The sequence below is a fragment of the Octopus bimaculoides genome, chromosome 7 (genome assembly GCF_001194135.2).
Source record: "Octopus bimaculoides isolate UCB-OBI-ISO-001 chromosome 7, ASM119413v2, whole genome shotgun sequence".
Classification (NCBI taxonomy): Eukaryota; Metazoa; Mollusca; class Cephalopoda; order Octopoda; family Octopodidae; genus Octopus; species Octopus bimaculoides.
The window spans coordinates 34,952,514-34,958,433 of NC_068987.1; the positions used below are offsets into that span (position 1 = coordinate 34,952,514).

At 38.8% G+C, this 5,920-nt stretch overlaps 1 protein-coding gene across 4 annotated transcripts in view; it reads right to left on the reverse strand.

Moving 5' to 3' along the window:
* Positions 1 to 5,920, reverse strand: part of LOC106868402 (beta-1,3-galactosyltransferase 1) — a 266,263-nt gene that overhangs the window by 108,805 nt on the left and 151,538 nt on the right. The window contains exon 1 of one of the 4 annotated variants that reach the window (XM_014913637.2): positions 434 to 1,554. The exons of the other annotated variants lie outside the window; for them this stretch is intronic. The gene's annotated coding sequence lies outside the window, so the exon portion shown is untranslated. Of the gene's footprint in view, positions 1 to 433; positions 1,555 to 5,920 lie in introns of those variants that run through there. 4 annotated transcript variants of the gene reach the window in all.

A 5,920-nucleotide genomic window follows, 5' to 3' on the forward strand; every position in this document is an offset into this window, starting at 1 on the left:
TAAATGCAAGCATATATGCATACATACATGCACAAATACATACATACATACATACATACAATTATGCATATATTTATTCCAAACGAGTAAGGGAAGCTTCTACCAATCTCTGGTTGTCCGAGATCGGATAACGGAAGGCTGACGAAAGAAATGAGGAATTCATCCACAGAACAGAACTGCAACACAATGTTAGCAACAAAGCAGCTACTTTTAAAAACTCCCATCAATCAGCCGGTGGTCTTAAACCGGACAGAGATTTATGTGTACCGAAGTAGATACAGCTCTCACATCACAAGTGTAAATAAAATCACGAAACTAACAACTTCACAATAGGAAACATCATTCAGAGTAACACTTTATCTTCTAAGCAGATACAAAAAAGGAAAAAAAAATTAAATCACGTAATATACATAAGAGATTGATATCTACTCACTCAGTTATTACTTTCTCATCTTCATATGCCATGACCCTAATGATTGAACGATCCAGGTTTATTATCCAGTCACCGGCATTTTGCAGTAGAAATAAGACCAAATCTACGTGGAAAAATCTGATCACAGTTGAGTTTGATTAGACATCAAAAGTTATGGTGTGATATTTCTTTTAATTCGCTATGCAGCTATGACTACTTTTATAATAAATTAACTATTCCTGTAGCATTTGAAATTTTAGATAGCTGTTTGAGTGTTATCTGGGATTCCGTATTATTATCTAAAATATATTCATATTTTCGAAACCTTGATGCGGTGTCTTGATTGTGTTTCTGACTATTTTATTCCCGGTGTGATCAACATCGTATTGGTACACATTGCTGAGGATCATAAATGAATATTTCTATGGAGTTAAATGCAACAGAGAACGATCAGTATATCCAAGAATGATTGTCACGATGCGTATCTGCCAAAGGGCGCAGCGTGTGTTTATACGTGTTTTAATATGTATCCGTGGACAGGTGTGTGAGTGTGTGAATCTACATATATGGGTGTTTGGATTTGTGGGATGTTATTAGTACATGTGATTATGTATAGAAGTATCCTTGTTCCTCGTGTTAAACAGTACAAATAAATAGCTGTGTGTAAGTATAAATAAATTCGGGTATGGATATGTTTGAATGCATACGGCTATGTATATTTGCTTATGCTTGGATACATATGTACGTGCGAAAGCGAGGAATGGCATGTGTTGATGCAAGTGTGTGCGTGCGTTTATGTGTGTGAGTGTGTGTTTATACGTTTATGTGTTTGTGTGTATGCACGTGTTTACCGTATACTTCCAGTATTGATTTAACAAATTTCATGTACCTTAGTGATAATGAAAAGTTGTATGAACGACTGAATGGAACATGTTATTGGGTGAAGTGACGCCACTTAGCCGTGATACATCGCAGCTGAGGAAATCACTTGTGAATGGATTCAAATTTAGGCGGCACTAACTTCTTTCGCTGCTGCTGTCTACAGAAATAGCAACTATAGCAGCAGCAGTAACAACAACAACAAGACCGGCAGCAGGCAACAGCTGCAGCAGTAACAGCACCAACCAGCTCAATAGCCGTATGCGAGAGAAATGTCGGCGTAGCAGTATTGATAAACTGTCAGGGTGTGGGCGGGGGAAGGGCGGGAATAGATAATCGTTAAAGTTCCTGACAAAATTGAAGTACACTATTCCGATATAAATCTTTTTTATTCTTCCTTTATTTTTTATCATTCTTCTTTTAAACCCAAGCGAAAGTCGTATTTAATATTAATCCTAACGTTCTTGAAAATAAATAAGTAAAAAAAGAGCCAAGTACATTGATCGAATTATTTTGTCTATGAAATCTTTATTAAAAGGAAGCGAAAAGTCGGCGCACTAATGGTGGGAGAGGATAGCAGGCATGAGTTAGATGGGATGTTACTATATATTTTTCTTTTAGATACTTAAAAAAGTAATAGATATACTTGCGCATATAACAGTGAGTTTTCTAAAGATTTAAAGGCAAAACTCGCACACGCCCACTCTCTCTCACTCTCTCTCTTTCCCCCTCTGTCTTTCTCACGTTCACACATGAATTGCGCACGCGTACACACACACACACACAATTTTACTTCAGTGGGTGTGTTTCTGAATGCATATTACACGATATTTTAGCATATATTTTATAAATTATCAGCCAGGGTTTGATCGGGATAGCCAATTGTGCGTGCGCGACGATGGCGAACTTCATATAGTAAGATGCGTGTCCTTATTTCCGAAATTTAGTTAATATTCGAAAAAATTTAATTGATTTTACACATTGACCAATAACTTTTTATCAGGAGTTTAAATCACGTTACATTTAATAAAAGTTTATACACATAGAAGTAATGCGAATGGCTATTTTCATTGACTCGACTATTTTAAGTATGTAGCGTAACGTATTATTACTCTCGCCTGCGAGTAGTCTCCTATACTAGAGGAGGTTCAACTGAACGAATTTCCCGACTTGCAGAGGAAGGTATGTGCCTGGATACATTTTCGGTGCCAGGTTCCCTACCTCCGTCTACGCTTCCTACAGGATTGCAGCTCTGTCATTGTGATGAGCTTTGGAAAAATGAGTCTGCCAAACTGTTACCACACCGGTTTATCCTCAAGGAGGCGCTAGAGATGCCACAGACTCAGCGCACGGCTACACATTAACAGCCATGTTATGCCTACACCTAGAAGCAGCAGACGTTGATTGCAAATGGAATGCCTGACCAGCGAAGCCCATTCTCTCTGCAGAAACAATCAGTGAGCACTCCTTTCTGGTCAGCCATGAAAGTAAGGCATGGCATTTATGTGATATTATAACCGCTTTCGTATGCTTGGCTTCTGGCACTATAGCCCATTCCTGAGCGTTGACGATCAAAATCTGATTTGTGAGCATGTTGCATCTAGCACTTGTCACCCCAAAACTTTCGTTCCTTCATTTGCTAGAGCACACACTCTAGCTCTCACAAGGCAAACTTTGTTCTTCACACTGGTCAAGGGAAATCTAACCTTCAACAAGTTATCTAAAAAGCTTCTCCTATATTCCTCATCTCTGTTCCTATGAAGCTCACCTACCAGTCTGGAAATCGCCATTGCAGTTGCGGACTAAACCATATTGATACTAATGCTCACGCATTTCTAAAATCTACACACCATCTGTTGTTGATTATCGTTTCAACCTACTCCCGCTCAACTAATTTGTTAATCCAGTCTTCTCTGTCTTGGCATGACAGAAAAAAAGTGTTTGTTTACCAGTTACTTTGTGCCTGTCTAAGAGAACAGACGATGAATTTCAATTCTAGAGCCTAGACGCTATACTTATTTGCATTTCTCTAGAATACTGTCGAGGCACGATCTGTTTACCAGAGTTTTCATTGGCTGGAGTAGGCTTTCAAAATTTGTTGATAGCTCTGATACTGGTTCGTCCGATGCAATTCAAACATGCATCCAACATGGTGTTCCAATTGCCTACTACATTAAGGAGAGGGAAGTTGCGGGGAGAATTTCCAGATCCTGGCGATATCTACTTGCTATGCTTCTCTCGGTATGTAGACATAAATTAGTTTGAAGGCACACTTTCCGCTGATATGCAAAACCGGAACCACAAATTTACTTTCGGGTTCCAAGATGATCCATCGTATCTCGAGATGTAGAATTTTCCGAAATAACACTGCTACTCCGCCACCATTTCAAATTGGTTCTGAGGTGCGTAGAACTCAGTGTTATAATGTCTGAAGTTCTGGTCTCTCTTGTAGTTCTCACATCCATAATTGATTGCATAAATCGTTAAGCATGCACTCCTTCCTTGACGGTGAATCTAGACCAGATGCCTTTATGCTATCATCTAGGTTTTCTTTTTTCTATTTGCCTGTGCAGGTAATCGCGTGTATCAAAATCATATCTCTGTAAGGGGCTTCTGCCGTGACCTGTTAGAGACTGTGACTCTGGGGGACCCGATATCATACAGGAAAACCGATCTCAATTCATTATGTCTGCTGGAGACTTACTAATTTCAGGGCGTACGACACAATCGTTTCCTTTTCCTGAGAACCTCTCTTTCTGTCTATATATTTCCTCTTTATGATTGCTAAGATAACAACTCTTAATTTTCTTCTTCTTACTTGCACAAAGTTGGATAAGGTCGGAAATTGTTGCTGTAGTTGTCACCGGAGTCCTTTATCTATTATTTGTTTATTTTCTTGTTATTATTGAGGTTATATGTTTTTTTTTCTAACTATATTTCATAGTGTGTTCGTTGTTGTTTGAGCATTTACTTTGTATCGCTATTTTTCTCTGGATTTCGCGTTATTTTGTGTCCGATATGGAATTAGTTTTGTTTTATGGTGTGCTCCTTTTCTTTTTGATTATTCGTTGTATCTTTTTATTTATTTGCTGTGCCAATCGTCATCACTAATATCATTGGAAGACTCCGACTCAAACAGGGTAAGGGCATAATCTCTTATTCACGAAGTGAGGAGGAATAGGGTTAGAATTGAAAATATTCTGGTTTGGGTTATCAGCTGATTGCACTTATTTTCTTACATTTATTATTTTTCGCTAGAGTTGTTGCTATTGCTGATGAAATTGATGCTGGTTTTGTCGGTGCTTCTGCTGCGGCTGTTTACGTGAATACTACTGTAATTGTTGTTGTTGTTGTTGTTGTTGTTGTTGTTGTTGTCGTCGTTGTTCTTGCTGTCGTTGTTTTGTTGTTGCGATTGTTGAAGTCGGAACAGTTCTTGTTATTATTACTATATTTTATCCCTCCTGCTACTGTTGTCAATGCGTTTGTATTTGTAACACAGATAGAATCAGCAACAATGGGGCCCCTCATTACCCCTTTCCTGATTTGCTTGTATGAGCAGAAAAATCTGAGACGGACACGTGTTCCTCACACGTGCAGCATCGGTCATCTACTGAACACGATTATTCTTAGTTTTTAAGAATTCGGTAGGGAAATGAGGCTTCGGACTCTTTCCAGACCCTGGGGCTTCACACGGAGAAGAACTTCTAGTATGTTCCAACACCATTTCCCTAGTTTCTTTCATTTCACATTCAGTAAGTTTTCACTCGCTTCAAACGTTATGCGTGCTATCCGATATGACGGTCTGATGGGAACAGAGGCATTGCTAATTTTACTGCCCATTTTCCCAACTAAGTGAGGCGAGAGCCGAATCTTATAGTTTCCACTGAATGTCTTACTGCGTGGATCTCATTCTTAAAAACAAATTCGATTTCGCCGAACTGCCTTGCCCTACAGGTTTGTTTGATGGCCCGTCATATCATAGAAGGCCTCTCAAACATATGCGTTTCGGGCTGTCTCCAGGCAACAATTTTGTTGAATTTACGCAGATACAAAAGAATAATTTCTGGCAGTTGCAGTCTGAGATTTCTAAGTGGACGCCAACAGTTCCCATTTCATCTCCATTTAATCAAGTCACGTGTTTCCTTGACATTTCGCAAGCCTACATTGTTGATATACATATAACTATTCCCCCTTCTAATTTATGTTAGTATTTGTAGTTATGACAGGTTATAGCAACTATTTTTACCAACTAGCGACTTAAGAATAATATCTCATGCTTTCGGTCTTAAGTAAGAAAAATTCATCTTAAAGAAGGCAGCAGTAGAAGCGACTGAGAAGACGGGATAATCATGGTAGTAATAATTTTGATCCAAGGTTTGTCAGCTATGGGCGAGCGGAGAATTAAAAAAACAGAATTAACAGCAGCAACAACAAACGCAGCTGTTCTCCTGCAAAATTGCCGTTTGCACCTTATATAATCAAATTTTGACATAGATAATTATATATATATATATGTGTGTGTGTGTGTGTGTGTGTGTGTGTGTGTGTGTGTGGTTGTGTGTGCGCGTGTGCGTGTGTGTGTGTGTGTAAATATAGATATATATATGAGACAGATAAACGCATGGCTAG